The following is a 24,258-nucleotide window of genomic DNA, read 5'->3' on the forward strand; positions in this document are numbered from 1 at the left end:
AAAAATGTGTTGCTGGAGAAGCGCAGCAGGTCAGGCAGCATTAAAAGAGCAGGAATATCGACTTTTCAGGCATAAGTCCTTCTTCAGGAAGAAGTTTGGTATGCTTTCCTTTATTGGTCAGGGTATTGAGTACTGGGGTTAGGAGGTCATGTTGTGGCTGTACAGGACATTGGTTAGGCCACTGTTGGAATATTGCATGCAATTCTGGTCTCCTTCCTATTGGAAAGATGTTGTGAAACTGGAAAGGGTTCAGAAAAGATTTACAAGGATGTTGCCAGGGTTAGAGGATTTGAGCTATCGGGAGAGGCTGAACAGGCTAGGGCTGTTTTCCCTGGAGCATTGGAGGCTGAGCGGTGACTTTATAGAGGTTTACAAAATTGTGAGGGACATGGATAAGGTAAATAGGCAAAGTCTCTTCCTTGGATGGGGGAGTCCAGAACTAGACGGCATAGGTTAGAGTGAGAGGGGAAAGATTTAAAAGGGACATAAGGGACAACGTTTTCACACAGAAGGTGGTACATGTATGGAATGAGTTGCCAGAGGAAGTGGTGGAGGCTAGTACAATTGCAACATTTAAAAGGCATTTGGATGGATATATGAAGAGAAAGGATTTGGAGGGATATGGGCCGGGTGCTGGCAAGTGGGACTAGATTGGGTTGGGATATCTGGTTGGCATGGACGGGTTGGACTAAAGAGTCTGTTTCCGTGCTGTACATCTCTACGACTCTATGACAATTCTCTTTTGACAACATACATAATCTTAATAGATGATTTCTTCTTTCTGGATTCTGCCTTAAGTCTAGAAAGTCCAACAACATCTTCTACTGTAATGAACGCAAAGAACTGGATGCCACAAATCAAGAATACAAGGAAGTTGAAAATGTCTGCAATTTGATAACCAACACTTCTTACAAAAGCAGAAAATGCTGGAGAAACCACAGCAGGTCTGGCTGCATCTGTAGAGAGAAAACAGAGATCAACATTGTGAGTCCAGTGACCCTTCATCAGAAAATATTCTCCTGGTTCCCCCTTTACTGGTTGTTCAACAACTGTTTGTTTCTTGGAAACAGTCAAACACCTTCTGCTACTGCAGAGATGTTGGGGTCAAGATGTGCATAAAGGCTGAAAAATAAGAAGTGTTGATTGTCAACATTGTAGATGTTTTCAAGTTCTTGCACTCTCTGTGTTGTAGTGTTACTTACAGCATACCCTGAACCGTGGGAGTTCCTCCACGTGGACTATACAGTTACATCTTTGTAGGCTGTAAGTTCTACTTTTTCAAGCATGGAACTTGCTTTGTCAGGTCTGTGACACTTGTTTCTTATTCAAGCTAAAGCTTAGTGTGATATTCATTGATATAAATACGTCAGTTAAATCACTAATTTCCTATAGGAAAGCTTCAGGCATTTTTCCTAGTGGAGGAGGTTCTATCTCTTTAACCTCTTTGTGTGTGTAAGCATTTTGATCTTTTCTGCTTGTAAACCGCATTCTATTTCTGCACATCTTCTGGAAGTGACCTGTAGATTTACAGATGCAACAGGCTTTGTCATTGCTGGGCACAGCACTGACACTGACTCTGGTGTTTGGCCTATCCTTTATGTTGTTGTCTTGTCATGTATGTCTGAAGAGTCTTTGCTTATTGTAAAGTGGATGAATTCTGTAGTAAATTTGTAATTCTCCTCTCAAGATTTGTCTATGAAATTTTTAGCTTCCATAATTTGAATAGCTTTCCCCAAAGTCAACAATGCCTTGAACTGTGGTAAATATGATAAAGCCACATCGATAAATCAAACTACAATTCTGTCTCTATTCTTCTAACCTTCCTCTTCTGTCATTTTCTGTCTTCTAAGTCCTTCAAATTGCCCTTTAGTGAACTTAAATCTGCTTGATGACATTCCCAATGCTCTGACCTTAAGTTAAAAACCCTTGACTACTATATTCATGTCTGTAAGGGCCCCTCCAACACCACATCTTAACTCGCACTTGCCCACAACCCACCGCGACCCATCAGGTCAAAATCACTCACGCTGTCCGTGCCCTCACTGCCTCTAGTGATCTCCCCTCCACTGCCTCAAAACTTATAGTCCCCCAGCCCCGCATTGACTGGTTCTTCCTGCTACCCAAGATCGACAAGTGCAACTACCCTGGCCGACCCACCGTCTCAGCATGCTCCTGCCCCACTGAACTCATCTCATCCTACCTCGACTCCATCCTCTCCCCCTTGGTTCAGGCACTTCCTACCTACATCCACGACACCAACCACGTCCTCCATCTCTTCAGCAACTTCCATTTCCCTGGCCCCCAATGTTTTATCTTCACTCTGAGTGTGCAATCCTCATACATGTCCATACCCTATAAGGATGGCCTCCAGGCCCTCTGCTTCTTCCTCTCCAATAGACCCATCCAGTCCCCCTCCACCAATACCGTCCTCCGCCTCGCCGAACTGGTCCTCACCCTCAACAAATTTTCCTTTAACTCCTCCCATTTCCTCCAAATCAAAGGGATGGTCATGGGCACCCGGATGGGCTCAAGCTACGCCTGTTTCTTTGTTGGGTACATCAAACAGTCCCTCTTCAGTACCTACACAGGCATTGTGCCCCAACTCTTCTGTCATTACATCAATGACTGCATCGATGCAACATCCTGCACCTGGGCTGAACGGAGCAGTTCATTGACTTCACCCCGCCCTCAAATTTACTTGGTCCATCTTGGACACCTCCTTCCCCTTTCTGGACCTCACCATTTCCATCTCCAGCAACATACTCACATAACTACCTGGACTACACCTCCTCCCAGTCAGTATCTTGCAGGAACTATATCTTATTCTGTCAATTCTTTCACCTCCGCCACATCTGCTTGAACAAGGAGACATTTCACTCGCAAGCATCCCAGATGTCCACCTATTTTGAACAACATGCTTTTCCTTCCTCTGTCATTCAGACAGCCATCCACTGCACCTTCTCCATTCCCCATTCCACTGCCCTAAACCCACCCCTCCCAACGCAATAAAGATAGTATCTCCCTTGTCCTCACCTACCACCCAATCAGTGTCCGCATCCAACATATCATCCTTAAACACTTCTGCCAACTCCAACTAGACCCCCACCACCAAGAACACCTTCCCCTCCCCACCTTTCTCTGCCTTCCGCAAGGACTGTTCCCTTCGACAGTCCTTGGTTCACGCCACTCTTCCCACCAATCCACCCCCCCACCCTGCAACTGGTACACCACCCCGTTCACCTCCATCCAGGGCCCCAAACACTCCTTCCAGGTTAGACAGGGGTTCACCTGCATCTCTTCCAACCTAGTTTACTGCATCAGTGCTCCCGATATGGTCTTCTCTACATTGGGGAGACTGAATGTAAACTTAGGGAACAGTTCACTGAGCATCTCAGCCTGGTCTGCAAGGGCTGACCGGACTTCCCAGTCACCGTCCATTTCAATTCCCCTTCCCACTCCCTTTCCTACATAACCATCCTTGGCCTCCCCCATTACTCCACGCAGATAGTCACCTCCTAAGGCTGGAATCCAACCCAGGTCCCTGGTGCTGTGAGGCAGCAGTGCTAACCACTGAGCCACCAGGCCATGTTGGGAATACGTTTTTGTAATTAATATTGATCTGGAAAAACACTGGAAGATTTTGAACTATTTGGACATTATTTAAATTGAAAAGGGTTTTTACCCATGTGATTCCTTGGAAATGAAGCTAGTGGTTTAATGTGTGCTGGTGTATACTTGTTGTTTTCTGGATATCAGAGACATTGGAGAAAAAGCAAAGCTTTTAAGGAGGTAAGAGATGGGGTTTATTGCTTAATGACTGGAAAAATCTACCTTTGAAAGGATTAATGTGCCTTTGTGCCAAAAGTTGCCTGATGATCATTTCTGGTCTGAGCATTTCTTTTTGTAGATCTGGAGGCTAGAGTAAAGAGGACACCCTAGAAGCTGCCAGCCTCTTTTCTGAAATCCTGTTTCTCAGTAGAAATCAAAGAAACCTGAGAGAATTTCCAAATACCTGCATTTATTTCAATTTGCTTTTGCTGTGTCCAAGTCCCAAAGACACAAACCTATTTCTCTTTTTGCTTTAAAAAAAAACTCTGCAGTAACTTATCTTTTTGTATTGTAAGTGTGTGTGTGTCTGTATGAGATTAAAGGGATATAATTTTAATTCCAATGATTTCCACTTGTTTTAAGAATAATTTTTGTTTATAATCAATGGATTATTTCCACTCATTAATGAAGCTTGGTGGAGATTTCTTTTATTCTGGATAGTAGTACAAAAGAGAGGCAATCAGCCATTTTGTTAATTGAATCAGCACTTATCCTGTGACTGGTGGACTTAATATTAATGTGTCTCTTCCATCACAGTCATAGCAATTATCCATCACTAGGTACCCAGGAGAAGGCAAGGGTGAACTGCTTTCTTGAACCGCCATAGTTCTTAGACTGTTGGAATGCCCACAATGCTGATAGAAGGGAGTTCCTGGATTTCAAACCAATGACAGTGAAGGAAGAGTGATAATAGCCGAATAAATTCCAGCAACACTCAAGGAACATTTATTACATACTTCAGGAGTGCAGTGAAGGGTCACTAAGCTGACATGGGATGGGAGGACTGTTTTATGAAGAGAGATCAGTTTGACTGAGTTTGTACTGAGTACTGTGAGCAGAAAGGAAGGAAGGATGTATTGGTTTGCAGAGAATGATTAGAGTGGTGCTGGAAACGCACAGCAGGTCAGGCAGCATCCGCGATCTTGCTCCTCGGATGCTGCCTGACCTGCTGTGCTTTTCTAGCACCACTCTAATCCCAACTCTGGTTTCCAACATCTGCAGTCCTCACTTTTGTCTTGCAGAGAATGATACCTGGACTTCAGGGATTACGTTATGGGGAGAGATTATACAAATTAAGCCTTTTTTCGGTAGAATTTAGAAGTTTAACGGGTGATCTGATCAAAGTCTCCAAGATGTTAACAGGAAAAACAGGGAAGATAAAGATACTATTTCAACTGGTTGGATATTCGAAAAATTAGGGCCAGATCATTCAGCAGAGATATTGGGAAACACTTCTACACACAAAGGGTGATAGAGGTTTGGAACTATCTTCCACAAACAACAATAATATTATTGATTAGTTGTTCATTTTAAATCTGAGATAGATTTTTATTTGTTAAACAAAAGTATTAAGGGATATGGGCCAAAGTTAGGTCACAGCCATGCTCTCACTGAATGATGGAATAAGCTTGAGGGGCCGAATAACCATTTCAATTTGGAACAAACCAGGACCTACCGCTACCTACAGCAAATCCAGAGCGGTTCTCCCTCCGGATCCTTAGCTCCTACAACCACACGACATGAACATTTCCACTTTCCAAATCTCCCCTCCCCCAAACTATCCCAGATCCAACCCTCCGAATCAGATTTGTCCTCTTGACCTGACCTATCTATCCAGCTTTCTTCCCATCTATCTGCTCCACCCTATCACTACCACCTCCTAGCTTCGCCAAACTAATGCCTACCTTTCCCCTAGTTGCGCCCTCCCTTTCCCTATTTATCTCTCAACCTTCTTCCCTCTCCTCAGTCCTGAAGATGGGTCCTGACCGAAACGTCGACTCTCTTGCTCATCCTCCTCCACCGTTACTAACTTTGACTCTCCAGCATCTGCAGTCCTCACTGTGTCCTAGCTACTCCTGTTCCTACGCGTTCACTAGTATTTAGCCTCCCCTCCATTCTTCTGTCAGATTGAAGTCTACAAAATTCTAACAGGGTGAGAGACACTCGGTGCAGGGAGGCTGTTTTCCCTGTGTGAGACGTTCACGACCAGAGTCACTGTCTTCGGATAAAAGGTAGACCATTTGGCTTTGAGATAATGAAAGATCTATTCACTCAAATGAAGTGAACCAGTGGAATTCTTTACCACGGAAGGCTGTGAAGGCCGAGTTGCTGAATGTAGTCAAGAAAGAGATAAAGACAGTTTTCGACTTTAAAGGCTTAAAGTTGTATAAAGAGAAAACAGGAATATGCTATTAAGCTAAGGATAAGCCATGATCATATTGAACGGTAGAGCAGCCTTGACCTACTCCTGCCCCTACTTTCCATTATTTTATGTTTCTATGTTTACACTTTAAGAGTGTAAGGAATAGTTGTTCAAATCTTATCTTAATTCATTAAGTAATGAAGTGTGACACCAGCTTATGGAATATAAAAATATTTGATATAGAGTTAGTGACGAGAGTATGTTGAGGTAATGAGAGACGACAATTCCATGTACGACAGCTGGAATGAGCTGTGCTATAAGCACTGATACAGTCTCTACTAAATTGCTTTGCTATCGTTAAGTAACTTAATGCACAAATAAAACCTGACATGTGAACACGATAAGGCAGCTATTTTTGGAAAATCACTTTATGTTTGCTTTTCAAAATTCAGTCAGGACATCATGGTATCCCCTTAATAAAATTTGGGACAGGATTTTTTTTCAGATGGCTGGGTTCCCCAGATGGAGGGGAATTTGCCAGTGACATGTTCAGAGACGTGTGAAGACATGAATGTCATGGTCATGAACGTTGCAACTGAAAGCCCCTTCAGAAATGCACCTTGTGAAACAAAGTATGTGGGAATTGATTACTGCTCCGTAAAATGTTATCTGATCAACGAGCTTACAACCACCCAGACCCATCTCCCCCTGACTAATGCACCTAACACTATGGGCAATTTAGCATGGTCAATTCACCTAACCTGCACATCTTTGGATTGTGGGAGGAAACCGGAGCACCCGGAGTAAACCCACGCAGACAGGGCGATAACGTGCAAACTCAGTCTCTGTGTTTGTTTTAGATTTCCAGCAACCTCAGTATTTTGCCTTTGGGTAAGCTCTAGAATAGCCTCCCTCAAGCTCTCTAATTTTATCTCTTCGTTGAAGATGTTATTTAAGATCTTTCCAGTTAACTAAACATTTTCTCACCTGTTTTAACACCTCTTCATGTGTCTTAGTGATAAATATTTAATTACGCTTTTGTAAATGCATTAAGATGTTTTATTACGGTAAAAGCGATACAGGCCTGCAAATTCCAACAATCAATTTGTTTATAGCAAAGTCACACTAACAACAATGCATTGATAACCTGATTATTTGTTTCAGATATTGATGCCCACATCCTGTGAATGAATTAGAAAAAAAGTAAACAGACAAAAAAATCAGCTGTGAACATTTAATTTTATTTAATCAATGCAATTTAGCCTCACATAATGCTATAAAATAAGTAAGAAACCAAACTTTCCAACAATCATTCTCTGGGAAAACTGCTTTCGGTTGGTATGTTAACAATCCGAATTGAAACATAAATGTTGTGGATGCTGGAAATCTGAAACCAACACAGAGAATGTTGGAGAAACTCAGCAGGGTAAAAACAATGACTGCAGATGCTGGAAACCGGATTCTGGATTAGTGGTGCTGGAAGAGCACAGCAGTTCAGGCAGCATCCGAGGAGCAGTTGGATGCTGCCTGAACTGCTGTGCTCTTCCAGCACCACTAATCCGAGAAACTCAGCAGGTCTGACAACATCTGAAGAGAGAGAAACAGAAACGTTTTCAGTCCAGTATGACTTTTAACCCTGTCCTTAAAAGTGAGCCAAGGCATCTCGGAATGTGACAATAAGGTACTGCAATTTCACCACATTTCAGAAACAGCAGATTATTCTGAGCTGCAGCCATAACTGTACTATAGTCCATTTTGGCAGCCATTTTGTGCACAGTGCGATCCTACAAATGTAAATGAGATCCGTCTTTTGATTTTGTTGAAATGGAGAAAACTGCTCATTCTTCAAACTACAGGGGCCAGGATTGACTTTTCCTTTTGTCAACTCATATGTTGCTCTCTACTTACCAACATTCTTTATTTGAATTTCATTCTTTAAGACTTATTGTGTAATCTTGGCTGTGTGTGAAAGATTGATTGATGTATTTGTTTCAAAAGCATTATTGACCTGTCTGGAACTCTATGAAGTGTGCTGGAATAGCCAGATAAGGAAATAAGCTTTAATTATGCTGAAGTCTGACTGATTTGCAAAATGCTTTGGAACAATAGTGGACAGGTGCCAGTCTCCAGTGTAGTATGCTGCCATGCCTAGATACTGCCTGAAGTGCATGCACACACGTGCACATCAAGTTCCTGTCCCTGAAAACTGAATTACTGTTGTGCTCAGCTGCTCAAAATGAAAACTTAGGCCAATGATTGAAAGGAGTTCTGTACTCTTATGAATCCTTCAACTCCTTTGCTCCACCATTGACAATCTTTGGCTTCGGATGCTCAACTTAGGTTCCAAGCTGGGGAGGCACTGGCACCTTGGTATTATCACTGGACTGTTATTCCAGAGACCCAGGTAATGTTCTGGGGAGCTGGGTTTGAATCCTGTCATGGCAGATGGTGGAATTTGGAGTCAGTAAATATCTGGAATAAAGAGTCTAATGATGACGATGAATCCATTGTTGATTGTTGGAAACACTTATCTATAAGACACAAAACATCTAATTCACTAATGTCCCTTAGTGAAGGAAACCCTTACCTGGTCTGGCCTACACGTGACTCCAGACCCACAGCAGCATAGTTGATCTTAACTACCTTCTGGGCAATTAGGGATGGACAATAAATGCTGGCCCAGCCCTTGTCCCATGAATGAATTAACAAAATATCTTAGACTCCCTTTTTTCCACTCTTAGCCCCTCTTTAAATCTGGCAACTTTGACCAAGGTCTGCTTATCTATCCTCATATTTAATAATTAGTATCAAATGTTGTCTGATAAAATTCCTCTGTAGAACCTTGGGATGCTTTGCTATGTTAAAGACGCTATGCAAATGCATGTTGTTGTTGGGACGCAAACTATTTGGAGTCATAAAGGGTTAGATTCACCTCTGTGGGTGAAACACTTTTCCTGCCTCAAATTGCATTCCACATTACTGTCAATTTTCTGAATTAATTTATATTCAGCTCAAATTCATTGACCTATCACCAAGTGTAAAATAACCCAACACAATCAGGCTAAAGATTGCTGGTTTTCAGCAAAGGAAATTTTACTCAGGGTTACCCCAAGATCACAGATATCTCCACAACGTTCAATGTTCCTCAGATAAGCTGTTCTCACCACATCCTGAGATCCACAGCACACACTTGACCCCTCTCCAGCATCTCATTTTCCACATGGGAACCCTACACCCTTCTGGACTCAATATCAAGTTCAACCATTTTAGGGTTTTAGGCACCTTCTGCCATGTCCTCACCTCAACACCCACACTTATCATCACATGGGCTGCTACCACACAAAACCCACTGTCAGCTACTAATATACCCCATTAGCAGCTATTCCTTGTCCTAGTCTAACCCTTACCCACTCCTTTTATCTATCCAACTGTTGTTCTCTCTCTTTTGGGCTCCATCGCCATCTATCGTTCATTCTTCCCACTCACCCCATCCCATCTTCTGCACAAATACCAACCTTTTCCAAGCTGCTAACTATTCTGGTGAAGAGTCATCGGACCTGAAACGTTAACTCTGCTTTGTCCCCACAGATGCTACAAGATCTGCTGAGGTTTTCCAGCAATTTCTGTTTTCATTTCTGATTTCCAGCATCCACCAGCCTTTCGGTTTTCTGAAAAAAAGATTCCTTTGTTTTTTTAAGGGTGGCAACTCAGAGAAATTTTAATCATGTAACTGAAAACAGGGTTATCACAAAAACCACTATCAACTCCACTGTATGAGTAATTAGATTTTAACTTAGTAAAAATGAATTTCAAAAAATGTCTTTAGGTTCACTGGCTTGTCTAAGTTTTTGTCAGCATACAAAATGAGGAGCAGGACAGGGTCATTCAGCCCCTCAAGCCTACTCCACCATTCAATACAATAAAATACAGCACAGGAACATGCCCTATGGCACACCAAGCCTGTGTTGATTCCTAGTCCTTATTTAGACTCACTTCTTATTGCCCCCACACAATTTCTATCCCTTTGCCGCCTTCTGTTCATGTGTCTATCAAAATATGCCTTAAATGTTGCTAATGTGTCTGCTTCCACCAGCCTTCACTGGCAGTGCGTTCCAGGCACCCACCACTCTCTGTCTGAAAGATTTTCCCTGCACTTTTCCCATCACCTTAAACCTGTGCCCTCTTGCAATTGACCTTTCCACTCTGGAAAGGCAACCACCACCAATCTATGCCTCTCATAACTTTGTGGTCCTCTATCAGGTTGCTCTTCAGCTTCCATCTTTCCAGTGAAAACAGTCTGAGTTTATCCAACCTCTCCTCGTAACTAGAACCACCAGACAAGAAAGAAAGCCAGTGTCCTTGCAGCAGCCTTTCAATGAGAATTGCTGTTGCACCCTGCAAAGAAGGCCAGTGCTTTATAAAGGCAAGTGGATTGGGGAAGTGGTATGAGGGTCCTGGGGGGGGCTAACAAATATCAGATGCCAGTAACCATGAATGAGGGGTGTGTATTGCTGGTGCCTGTGGATCGTGCTCCTGACAGTCTGTTTGATGGTCATCAACACAGATGCTCCTCACAGCCAATGGCAAGTTGACAACATAGAAACATAGAATATACCAGCAGGAGTAGTCCATTCAGCCCTTTAAGTCTGCTTCATCATTCAATATGATCAATCATCCAACTCAATACCCTGCTTCTGCTCTGTCCCTAAGTACTCGTTCTTTCCTTTACATGTAGCGAACTCTCACCATCTGGCACCAGAGGTGTGGAATAACATCTCTGAACAGATTGCTGAGAGACAATCTTGAGTTTATTCATGGCAGCTGGTAGGATGGGAGAGGTTGCATGCTAATGAGTTGAGGTGTGCAGTTTATAAGTTCATTAACAAGCAATAATCCTTCTTAAGAGGCAACTCACAGCTCCCGAGTGAGAATCTCTCCCCAGGATAAAGTTAAAAGTGGCAGCAAGGTGTCGATATAGGCCTCACTGGACTTCTCACACAACACCTCCACTTTTCTTGTCAAACTCAATGTCATTCAGACCACTATAAAATTCCATGGTCACCATTAGATTTGTTCTTATTTTAATTCCAGGTTCTGTTGTATGTACATTTTACCATATGCCCTGGTGGAATTTTAATCCATCTTCCCAGAACATGAGCCTCAAGCTCTTGATTAGTATTGCAGTGACATATTACCTTGCAAGTGCCCCCCTATTATAAGTTCAGTTGCCCCAATGCTGCATGCAAATTGACTGCACATGCCCAGCGACAGCACTTTGACAGTACGCCACTGACTGTGAAACTCTAAGGGATCTTCAAATGGGAAGGAAAGGTGTTGCATTAATGTAAGGTATGTCTGTCCTATCTTTGTTATTTTTAGTTTCAAGAAGGATAGAGTGATAGACTTGTACAGCATGAAAACAGACCCCTCAGTCCAACCAGTCCATGCTGATGATATACCCAAACTAAACGAGTTCCCACCTGCCTGCGTTTAGCCAATATCCTTCCAAACATTTTGTATTCATGTACTTATCTAGATGGCTTTTAAATGTTGTAGCCATTCCCTCATCCACCATTTCTTCTAGAAGTTCATTGAACACATGAACCACCCTCTATGTAAAAATGTCTTTTTAAAATCTTTCTCCTCCACCTTAAAAGTATGTCCTCTAGTCTTGAAATCCCCTACCCAAGGGAAAAGACCTGCCATTCACCTTATCTATACCCCTCATGATTTTATAAACCTCCAAAATGACACCCCTCAACCTCTTATACTCCAGTGAAAAACGTCCCAACCTATCCAAGCCCTCCTTATGACTCTTAACTTCCACTCCCAGCAACATCCTGATAAATGTCTTCTGAACCCTCTCCAACTTAACAATATCCTTCCTGTCGCAGGGTGACCAGAACTGGACACAGTCCTCCAGAAGAGGCCTCACCAACATCCTGTACAACCTCAACATGACGTCCCACTCCTTATAATCAAAGTTTTGAGCAATGAAGGCAAATGTGTTAAATGCCTTCTTAACCATCTTGTCTTTCTGTGAGGTCCCAGCCTATCTAGTCTCTCCTCCTAATTCAAACCCTCCAGTCTGGCAAATCCTTGTAAACATTTTCTGCACCTTTTTTAGTTTAACACCTGTCCTCTAGCAGGGCGACCAGAATTTTACACAATATTACTAATGCGGCCTTATGAGTATCCTGTACAGCTGTAACATGACATCTCAATAGACTTCTAAATGTCTACTTTGCTATATTGGTAGAACTTCTTCATAAAACTGATCATATTGAATGGGAGAGCAGCCTTGAGGGGCCTAGTGGCCTACGCTTGCTTCTAATTCTTATGCCCACCAATTTCAAAACATGAACTCAGTTCTCTATTTTGATTATCTTTCACCAAGTGCCAGTTTTGGTTTTATTCAGTTTTGTTTTTGTTCAGAGATGTTCATTCCTCTGCCATTTTCACACACACTGTGGACCATGCTTTGCTTCTTTACTGCAACCCTCATTTCTTGCATGAGCCCTCTTCAGAACCCGGGTCTTCTTAAGAACAGTTCAGAAGGAAAGCCTTATCAGACTCAAAATATTAACTCTGTTTCTCTTTTCACAGATGTTGCCAGACCAGCTGAGTTTCTGTTTTTATTTCAGATCTCCAGCGGATTTATCACACTTTGGCTTTTGTTCCATGACATCTACTCTCTAATCCAGGCAAACTTTTGTTCTACTTCCTCATTCTCCTTCCCCTTCCTCAACTGCACAAAACCGTCTCCACCTCTCTCCTCAATTCTGAACATGAATCACTGAATTTGAAACATTAACTCGATTTCTCTCTCCACAGAGGCTGAGTTTCTCCAGCACTTGCTGCTGTATTTTATTAAGTCCTATTCCCTTCACTCTTTCCCTGTATCTGGACTGTGTTTCTCTTTCAGCTAATCCTTCCAATTCTCTCTTGGAATCCACTATTAAATCCATAGCTAGGGCCTTTTCATGAAAAGAATTCCAGATCCTAACCATTTGTAATTTTTTAGAGCTTTTCACACCATCACCTTTGATTCTTTTACTGATAACTTTAAGTTGATTTTCTCTTCAGCCATTCGAGAGTTACCGCTAACTCTTTAGAAACCCTTTGACCTTTTAAACAATTCTAACAAATTTGTTCTCAACTTTCAAAAGCAGAAATTGCTGGAGAAACTCAGCAGGTCCAGCAGCATCTGTGGAGAGAAATCAGAGCTAACGTTTTGGGTCCAGTGACTATTCTTAGGAACCTGAAGAACTCGACTGAAACATTAACTCAGCTTCCTCTCCACAGATGCTGACAGGCCTGTTAGTTTTTCCAGCAATTTTCTGATTTCCAACATCCACAGAGTCTTTCAGTCCTTTTTCCTCTTCAACTTCTCTGCTCCAAGGACAATAACTGTAGCATCTCCTGATCTATCCACGTGACTGTAATCCCTGTAACCATCCAAATAAACCTCGTCTATACCTTTCATATCCTTCCAATAGCACGGTGCCCAGAACTAGACGCATTTAATCCAGCTGGGATTGAATATAGTGCAGGCAGCAATGGCTCAAGCGCAGTTCAAATACCATTCAACCCACATCAACAATGCTGTCTGCTGGAACCGATTGTACCTTAACCGATAAGAGAAGAATTTCCGCCCACTATTAGAATACTTGGCCAGCCTCAGTAGACCAGTTTTTTTGTTTATTTGTACAATGTTTCCTGTCACACAGTGATTGATAATGAACAAAATAAGAAGAAATCAATTCTGACATTGAGATAATATGCCACAAGGTAAAGCAAAACTGATAATTAATCTTCACAAGATTCAAAGCTTGATGGTCTGAGACATACCATACAGCCCTTGTGAGGTCTGTTGGCTTGGATCATTTTTTTGTTCATGTATGAGATGTGTGCATCACTGGTTAGGCCACCATTTATTGCCCATCTCTTACTGGAGTGAGAGCCAAACACATTACTTTGGATCTGGAATCAACTTTTGGCTAGACCAGGCAATGACAGCAGATTTCTTTCCCTGAAGGACATGCACAAACTACATTGGGATATTTATAATCATCATTTTATTCCATTTTTAATTTTGTATTGAATTCAAATTTCACCATCTGTGACATTTGGATTTGAACTCGTACCCATAGAACATTAACCAGGGCCTAGAGTCAAAAAGTGTGGTGCTGGAAAAGCACAGCTGGACAGGCAGCATCTGAGGAGCAGGAGAGTCGATGTTTCGAGCATGAGATATTCCTGATGAAGAATTTATGCCCGATATGCATCTGTAGTGCTCACTTTCTCCCAGATAATATTAACCAGAGCCTACTTGATTGCTAGCATATTGACGTTACCAATGCATCATCACCTCCCTGCATTCTTTTGTGAATCCAGCATGTTAGACTGGTCAGTAAAGTTATATGGCATGTGATTTAGGCAGAGCTTATTAATTGGATTCAAAATTGGCTTGATGGTAACAGACAGAGGGTGGTTGTGGAGGATTGTTTTTTGGACTGGAGACCTGTAGCCAGGATATCCCATAGGGATCAGTGCTCGGTCCACTTTTGTTTGTCATTTATATAAACAACTTGATAAGAATTTAGGAAGCATGGTGAGTAAGTTTGTGGATGATGCAAAAGTTGGTATTATAGTCGACAGTGAAGAAGGTTACCTGAGATTACAAAGAGATCTTGATCAGTTGGGCCAATGGACTGAAGAGTGGCAGATCAAGTTTAATTTGGATAAATGTGAGATATTGGATTTTTGGTAAAGCGAACAAGGGCAGAACTTATACAATTAGTGGTGGGACCCTTGGTAGTCTAGTCGAACAGAGAAAGTTGCGGGTTCAGGTGCATAGTTCCTTGAAAGTTGCATTATACGTAGACAGGGTGGTTAAGAAGGCATTTAGCACTCTTGTCTTCATTGCTCAGACCATTGACTATAGGAGTTGAGATGTCACATTGAGTTTGTTGAGACCACTTTTGGAGTACTATGTACAGTCCCGGTAGCCCTGTTTTAGGAAGGATATTACTAAATTGGACAGGGTTCAGAAAAGATATACAAGGATGTCACCAGGGCTCGAGGGTCTGATTTATCAGGAGAAGCTGGATATGCTGAGACCTTTTCCAGTGGAGCGTAGGAGGTTGAGAGCAGACCTTATAGAGGTTTATAAAATCATGAGAAGCACAGACAAGGTGAAGAGCAAATGTCTTCTCCTTAACGTGAGAAACTAGGGGACATATTTTAAGGTCAGAGGAGAAAGATTTAAGAGGGACCTGAGGCGCAACTTTTCCACAAAGGGTGGTTGGTATATGGAATGAACTACCAGAGGAAGTGGTAGATGCAGGTACAATTACAACATTTAAAACATATTTCGGCAGGTACCTGATTAGGAATGGTTTAGAGGAAAATAGGCCAAACGCAGGCAAGTGGGACTAATTTAATTTGGGGAGACATGGTAGTCATGGACGGATTGGACCGAAGGGTCGGTTTTTGTGTTGTCTGCCTCTATGACTCTAATCTCCCCTCAGGTTTCTCTACAGGTGGATGTGAAGGTAGGTCTTAGACTTTGTTTTCTGAATTTTGCAGATGCAACAAATTTGGGGATGGCCAAAAATTGAAAAACATCACACACAAATTTGGGACATGTGGCAGTCATTTAAAACAGGTGCTGTGTCCTTTAAATGTGTTCCTGGTGAAGGGCTTTTGCCCGTAATGTCAATTTTCCTGCTCCTCGGATGCTGCCTGACCTGCTGTGCTTTTCCAGCACCACTCTGATCTAAATCAGAATCCAGATCACCTTGTTTCAGTACTCTGTGAGGAGGTGTCTTTACAAGTCAAATTCTAAATGCAGCGCACCACATAAACCCTGAGATCCTTAATGGACCACAATGTAACACATTGTGAGAATTATCCAGGCATGTGGAACAAGATGCAATCATTCTGATGGATCCTGTGTGACAACCCTGACAACGTTCACTAAAACCAACAGCCACAAATGTGGAAAATAAACTTGACATCCCAGAAGGCATTTCTTTTAAAACTTTCTCATCACTTTGTGTGGATCCTGATTTGCAATCAGCAATTTGATGATTTTTATTTGGTTCCAATCACCTCAGATCACTGGTTCTGACACTGGACTTATTTAGGGAATGTGAAATGAAGAAGGCAGTGGACAGGTGGTTCAGGGCAACAGAATCTCTTTGTTTATTTAAATACAAAAAGGTAAGTATAATACAAGAAATGCAACAAAGCAGCAAAATTAACACAATTGGGACAATAATTAAATACACTATGAAGTTATATAGAGGCTAAGACACTATCGGAAGCTAAACTGTAGTTTTAATCACAGACATTTAAATCAGACTTTCTACCTAATGGGTCACTGCACTGTCACTACCTACATTCCCCTCCCTGCTAGCTAGGTTAAAAAGTATGTTGTCTCAGGAGTTTTCACGCATCACTGGGGAAAACACAATTTTGAAGTACAACTAGCCATTCCCACTTGCTGTATCTGGTGCCTGGATGAAGACTTCGGACAAAGTAGGCCTTCAGTCTGGGTTGAGTCTGCCAATGCAGTAGGACACGCTATGGATTTATCGGGTGAGTACTTGGTTTTCCTTACTCTCCGTTGGAGTTTATGGGCTAGTGTACCTGAGGCCTTGTAGTGTCAGTCGTGTTGGTGGTTGCCATTGGTTCCCCGGTCCAGAACAGGCCTGTATCAGGATCCCTCTTCTGGAGATGGCTGTGGTGATCGCTCTCGGGCGATTACGCTCTAAGGTGAGGTCTCTTGCAGGTCTCTTATCATGGTGCCAAATCTGCGCTTGCCATTGTGTTACTGAATTCAATTGTTGAATTTAAACCTGAGGTGAACACACTTTTATGAAGCAAGGGTATCAAGGGATTGGAGCCCAAGGCGGATATATGGAGTTAGGTCACAGATCAGCCATGTTCTTATTGAGTAGTGGAGCAGGCTTGAGGGGCTGAATGGCCTCCTCATGTTCCTATGTTCCTGACTCATCCTGGGCCAATTCCTCATTGTTCCAATTCTCACCTCTAGCTCATACCTCAAATTTCTTTTGGCTGGTATTTTGACAGCCTTGGTTTCTGCTGTCCAGATCCTAAGTTTGAGAACTCCACCCCAAAATCGCTCCCTCCTTGTTTAAGACAACCAGTGACACCTGTTCTAATAGCTTCTTACTTCAGTATCATATTTACCCTTTGCTGAAGTGCATTGGGACATTTTGCTGATTGTTGTTGTAGATCATGTTCATTGATGTCCCTTGAAATATCAGCATGGCTGTAGCTGCTAAGGAATTGAGCAATCACTAGTATGATGAAATCGGCAAGCTGCATGGTGTGAATGCTGTATTCCTTCCTGTTGATGTGTATCTAGCACATTCATGAAGGGATAGTCTGTGGACATATGGCTGCAGTTGAAGACTCTGTCAGCTGTAGAGAACCAGGCACTCAGCACAATTATCATTATTGTTTTCAGTTCCCCAAGGGGAAGAAACTGAAAATATTATTCCTAAAGAACACGCCATCTGTGACTTGTCTTTGACAAGGTTCCGCAAGGTAGATCAATTAGTGAAGTTAGATCACATGAGATTTAGGGAGAGCTTGCCAATTGGATACAAGATTGGTTTGACAGTGGGAGACAGAGGATAGTGATGGAGGGTTGTTTTTGGACTGGGCACCTGTGACCAGCAGTGTTCACAAGGATTGGTACTGGGCCTACTTTTGTTTAGTCATTTAGATAAATAACTCAGATGAGAATTTAGGGGGCATCGTTAGAAACTTTGCGAATGATGATATAGTGGACAGTGAATACGTTTATCTAAGATTACAAAAGGATTTCAAATTATTGGGCCAATAGTAAAGAAAAAAGGGCAGTACAAGGGAAAAATGTGGTTAGGAACTGTGCTGTATTGCCTGGGAGTGTGGTAAAAGCAAATTCAATCATGGGCTTCATTAGAAAATCAGAAAATACCTAGAGCAAAACAATTTCCTCGGCACTATTTAAAATTCACCCATGGGATGAGGGTGTCTCTGGCTTGGCCAGTATCTATTGCCCTGAGGGCACTTAAGAGTCAGCCATATTGCTTCAGGTCTAGAGTCACATGTAGGCCAGACCGAGTGAGGATGGCAGTTTCTTTCCTGAAGGACGTTAGTCAACCAGATGTTTTTTTCCAACAATCAACAATGGTTTCATGGTCATAATTAGACTCTTAATATCAGTTTCTTTATTGAATTAAAATTACACCATCTGTTGTGGTGGGATTCAAACTCAGGTCCCCAGAACATTGGCTGCATTTCTCAATTAATAGTCTAGAGATAATACCACACAGCCATTGCCTCCCAGAGGATGCAAAAGGCAAGGGAGTGAGTGCTGGCATGTTTATGATGGGCTAAATGGCCTTCTTCCGTGCTGTAATCGCCCAGTGGTTCTGAGGCTTGGTTCTGCTCTTTGCCTTTAATGCTCACAATGGGTTAGGTAAGATCAAAGCAGGCCAGGGAGTAGTAAATTTAACCAGCACTAGGGGTGGCAGTAGCAGATCCTGTCAGGAAAAAGCAAGGATCTTTAAACAGTATATCAAAACCGGCAGTAGAACAGTATTGAGAGGAAAGAAACAAAGCATCAGACACCATAAGAACAGAAACGTCTCAAACAATGACAGCACATGGAGATATAATATCAATAAATACGACGTTTATTTGTTTGTGTTTTTCAATGCAACATATGTTTTTTTTTGTTAAAGTTTGTGTTTCGATGTTAGTTAATCAGTTAAGTAAGTTGAGGCTAAAAATAAGCTACTAATACGTTCTATCTGTATATGCAGAATTCTCTATCACAGAAAGTAGCTGAGGTCAAAACATTGTATGTTTACAAGAAGGAATTAGATGCAGTGTTAAAAGGATCAAAAGGTATGAGGGAGAAACAGGAACAGGCTAGAGAGTTGGAGGATCATAATGAATGGAAGAGCAGGCTTGAAGGGCTGAATGGCCTGCTCCTGCTTGCAGTTTCCACATTTCTATGCTTCTATAAAGGGAGGCCTAGGTTTTTGTCTTGGTGATGGGTGTGTCAAGTTGGGAGAACTCTGCAAAATCAACCTTAAAAATGGCCTACCCCAGTGTTGGGTTTTTGGTCCAGGATATGGGGTAAATTAAGAACAGACACAGGGAATCCCAGTCTAGATTAGAGTGGTGCTGGAAAAGCACAGCAGGTCAGGCAGCATCCGAGGAGCAGGAAAATTGACATTTTGGCCAAAAGCCCTTCATCAGGAATCGGGCTACCTGACCTGCTGTGCTTTACCAACACCACTCTAATCTAGACTCTGATCTCCAGCATCTGCAGTCCTCACTTTCGCAACAGGGAATCCCAGACTGACAGTAATGGGTGCCTGGTGCTAAGGCAGACTGGGCAGGACTCAATATTGAAGTTTCAAAAGTAAACAGCCCTGCATCTCCCATAAGACCATAAGTGACAGAAATAGGAGTAGATCATTCGGCCCCTCGAACCTGTTTTACCATTCAATAAGATCAATGCTGATCTGACATTCCTCGTGATCACTTTCCCGCCCTTTCCCCATAACCCTGATTCCACACTGATCAAGAATCTACCTCATCTTAAACTTACGGAGGACTCTACCCACAGCTGTCTCTGTCAAGAGGTTCCAAAGACTCTCAACCTTATGAGAGAGGAAATTCCTCCCTACCTCAGTCTTAAATTGTTGCCCTTTAACTCTGAGAGACAGTGACAATGAAGGAACAGTGACATAATTCCAAGTCAGGATGGTGTGTGGCTTGGAGGGGAACTTGCAGGTGATAGTATTCCGAAGTATCCGCTGCTCTTGTCTTCCGATATGATGTGGGCCATAGGTTTGGAATGTGCTATCAAAGGAGTAGATGTTGAGTCCAAAGGGCAATAAAAGGCAATGAATTCTGTTGGTCAGACAATTGTTTCTCTGTAGATTGCCCGGTTGAAAATGTGCAGAATCCTTGGCACAATGGCAGAGGTGTCTAGTTGCTTCTTTTGTTTGTTTCAGATCTCTAGCATCCACTGTTCTTTGTTTAATTATAGATAGATAGATTCTTGTCCATAAAAGGACTTAAAGGTTGTCGGAGCTAGGTGGGAAGTAGATCAGCTGTGTTAGAACCCAGAACAGTACAGCACAGGAATTGGCCATTCAGCCCACAATGTTGTGCCAAACATGACGCCAAATTAAACTAATCCCTTCTGCCCGTCCTTGGTCCATATCTCTCCATTCCTTGCATTTCATGTGTTTATCTAACAATCTCTTAAAAAAAACCCGACAGTACTACAGCAGTGGGGTGGCATAGTGGCTCAGTGGTTAGCACTGTTGCCTCACAGGGATCTGGGTTCAATTCCCACCTTGGGCAACTGTCTGTGTGGAGTTTTCATATTCTTCCCCATGTCTGCGTTAGTTGCTCCGATTTCCTCCCACAATCCAAAGATGTGCAGGCCAGGTGAATTGGCCATGCTAAATTGCCCGTAGTGTTAGGTGCATTAGTCAGGGATCAGTATAGGGTATGGGACTGGGTCTGGATGGGTTACGCTTCAGAGGATCGGTGTGGACATGTTGGGCCAAAGGGCCTGTTTCCACACTGGAGGGAACCTAATCTAATCTACCCCTGGCAATGCATTCCAGACACCTTCCACTTTTTCTGTTAAAAAACCCTGCCCCTCACATCTCCTTTGAACGTTTCCCATCTCACCTTAAATGCATGCCCACTGTTTTTAATGAATTATGGAGCATTCTTGATGGACCGAATGACCTACTCCTGCTCTTGTTCATCTGAGCACAGGGGAACTATGTCCTACTGCCTGATTACTGCTCCAAAAGCTTACAATAGGAAATTTTAATTTAGGCTTCTATATGCACAATATAAACAGAGAAATTAAAAAGTGTACTCTATTTTAAAATTTATGTTTCAGCATGTTCCAAAATATGTTATAATTGGTGATTTTAAAAAAAGTAAATATTATTCCATAGAAAGATGCCACAGTAAATTCACACAAACAGAAAAAGAGGGAGGGAGTTCATGTAAGCCCAGACAATGTTGGAAGCCCTCCACTAGTCAGGTAGTAGAGGAGGTAGCCAGTTTGTCTTATTTTAGCAACTGCTCTTAAGGAGGTGGGGGGGGGGAGGTTGATCAGGACACTGGGAGAACTTCTTGTTCCTTAAATAATATCGTGGGTCTATTTTTTTCCATCCAGTTGATAAAACCTTGGCTTTACTATCACACCCAAGGAACAGATATTCAACAACATAGCATTTCCATGTGCCTGCTGTATGCTTCAGCATGAACCCTTCAGTGGGTAAAGGTTGTCTACTGTATAAGATTGCTCTAAGGTCTAAAGGAATGAAAGGTCAGTCTCCAAGACACTGGCTGACTTGAAATAAATACCGCGAGGGGCAGGAGTGTGCTGCTTTAGACAATGGCTTTTTTGAAAATTTTTATAAAACTGCCCCAAGAAGGATTTATTTACTAAAGGCTGATTATCTTGGCAGGGCAGTTGTGAGAGGATGTCATGTGAGCATTACATCTGAGTGCAGTTGGTTACATAGGTTCGATGCACAGCGAGGAACTGGCATCGGGCCAGGCTGAAATTGTGCAGGGTTTACCTCGCCATCATTTAAAATCAACCCTGAGCTTTCAGTTCCTGATAAATTGGTGACTTTTGCACTCTGCATTGCCATCGATAAGGGGAGGTGACAGCCGACTGGAATTCTTGCCATCTGTTAATCTAAGAAGCACAAGGTAATGTTCTGTGGCCCTAGGCTCAAATCCCATCATGGCACATGGGGGAATTTGAATTCAATAAAAATCTGGAATTAAGCATTTAGTGATAACCATGAATCCATTGGTGATTGTTGGAAAAACCCATCTGGCTCACTAATGTCCTTTAGGGAAGGAAACTGCCATCCTTACCTGGTCTGGCCTACATCTGACTCTAGATCCACAGCAATGTGGCTGACTCTTAACTGCCCTCTGGGCAATTAGGGATAAGAAATAAATGTTGGTTTAGCCAGTGACACCCTTGTCCTGTGAATGAATTAAGTAAAAATCTGCCTCTTGCTAAAACTCTGCTGTGTGCATCTTAACTTGCAGCAGATTCCTTTCCTTTCTCAAGACCTCTGTGCTCGATGACCTACGTTGGCTTCCCATTCAGCAACACCTTGATTTTGCAATTCAAATCCCTTCTGGGTCTTTCCTCTCCCATTCGGAGTAAACCTGTCCAGCCACACAACCCTCAGAGATATCTGTGCTCTGCTACTTCTGTCTGTTGTGCATTCTGATTTAAATTACTCTAGAGTTGACTGCTGAGACTTCAGTTGCTTCACCCCCTGACTTGGAATTTCCTCCTTACTGCTCTCTACGTCACTATCAAATTCTCTGAGTCCCTCCTTTAAATCACATTTGAAAATTTGTCTTCTGACCGTTTTTAGTACTTCAACCTAATGTTGCCTTCTGTGGTTTGGTGTCATATCTCCTTTTTAAATGCTGCTGTCAAGTGCCTGTGGGGCATTTATTTATGTCAAAAGTACTGTATAAATAATACAAGCTGATGCTGCTGTCATTGTAAAAGTTATCACTGGTCATGAAGATATTTCTCGAACAATTTGGGTTAGGAGCTGCCCACCTTGGATGAAATACTATATTCATGAAATCAGTGGTGGGCAGTGCACCTCAGCTGGTTTTGAATATTGCCACTTGACTGGGCATTTGACTGTCAGCTGAACTTGCTCTACCATAAACAGCGGTGAGTATCATCAGTCTTACCATGACCTTGACAACCCGATCTGGCCCAAAATGAAGACTGAAAGCCCATAAATGACACCCAGAAATTGGATTATGCCTAAATCAGGATGGATGCAAGGCATTGTGAAGGCTGCACATGCCTAATGCAGTCATTGGTGGTCAATGAGACAAATTAGTCTGCCTGCTTCCTTTGGTCTTTGCCAGCAAACAGCAGGTCATAGAATTATATAGCAACACAATCAGTGAAGATATACAACTGCACCTCAACACTGGAGCCACCCCCCCAACAAGGGTGCATTCTCCTCTACTCCCTGTACACCCACGACAGTGTAGCCAAGTTCTGAATGAACACCATCTTTAATTTTGCAGATGACACTGCCATGAAAGGACAGATATCAAACAACAATGAGTCAGAATAGAGAAAGGAGGTAGAGGGCTTGGTGTTGTGGTGCAATGATAATAATCTCTCTCTCAATCTCAGCAAAACAAAATAACTTATCATTAACTTCAGGAAAAAAAGGAGGACACACCTCTATCTACATCAGTGGAGTGGAGGTGGAGAGGTCTGAGAGCATCATGTTCCCAGGAGTGACGATTACTGACAATCTGTCCTGGACCGCCCCTGTAGATGCGACGGTCAAGAAGGCACAACAACACTTTTTCTTCCTCAGGTGGCTCAGGAAATTCAACATGTCCATAAGGACCCTTACCAACTTTTACAGGTGCACCGTAGAAAGCATGCTATCTGGGTGCATACCGGCCTGGAATGGCAACTGCTCTGACCAGGATCCGAAGAAACTACAGAAGGTTGCACAGCCCAAACCAACACAGAAACCAACCTCCCATCCATGGCCTCCATTTACATTTCTCATTGCTATGGAAAGGCTGCCAACATCATCCAAGACCCCTCCCACCCCAGTAATGCTCTCCGACAACCCCTTCCATCAGGCAGAAGATACAGAAGCTTGAACATGCGCACCAGCAGGTTCAGGAACAGCTTCTTCCCTGCTGTTATTAGATTGGTGAATGGACTCTCTACCTTCAAATAATGTTGATCTTGTTAATGGTGATCTTGCTTTGCACATCTCCTGTGCAGTGTATACCTCGCTCTGTCTGAGCACCCTATGATCTGTCTGCTCTTGTTTGCTTTGATCTGCATGCACTGCTTGCGAAACAAAGCTTTTCACTGTACAATAGATCAAATCGAATCAACATGGAAACAAGCCCTTTGGTCCAACTTGTCCCTGCTGACTGAGGGTCACAAAATAAATAATGGCTTAATGGTTAGCACTGCAGCCTCACAGCACCAGAGACCCGAGTTCAATTCCAGCCTTAAGCGACTATCTGTGCAGTTTGGAAGTTTGGATGAAGTCCCAGTTGACTCCTGACAACATCCATGCAACAGGAGAAGCTAACTTGCAAGATGCTACTGTGTGGGAAATCCATCAGTGACTTACTCCACTGACAGGATATTGGCATCAAGCCGGCAAGCCGTT

The 24,258-nt window shown here is 42.6% G+C and overlaps 1 pseudogene; it reads left to right on the forward strand.

Annotated features, from left to right (window-relative positions):
• Positions 1–23,879, forward strand: part of LOC148152245 (uncharacterized) — a 37,246-nt pseudogene extending 13,367 nt beyond the window's left edge.
• The last annotated feature ends 379 nt before the right edge of the window (positions 23,880–24,258 follow it).

The sequence above is a fragment of the Chiloscyllium plagiosum genome, unplaced genomic scaffold (assembly GCF_037043375.1).
Source record: "Chiloscyllium plagiosum isolate Xiang-an unplaced genomic scaffold, Cpla_swu_hap1 HiC_scaffold_1, whole genome shotgun sequence".
NCBI classification, from domain to species: domain Eukaryota; kingdom Metazoa; phylum Chordata; class Chondrichthyes; order Orectolobiformes; family Hemiscylliidae; genus Chiloscyllium; species Chiloscyllium plagiosum.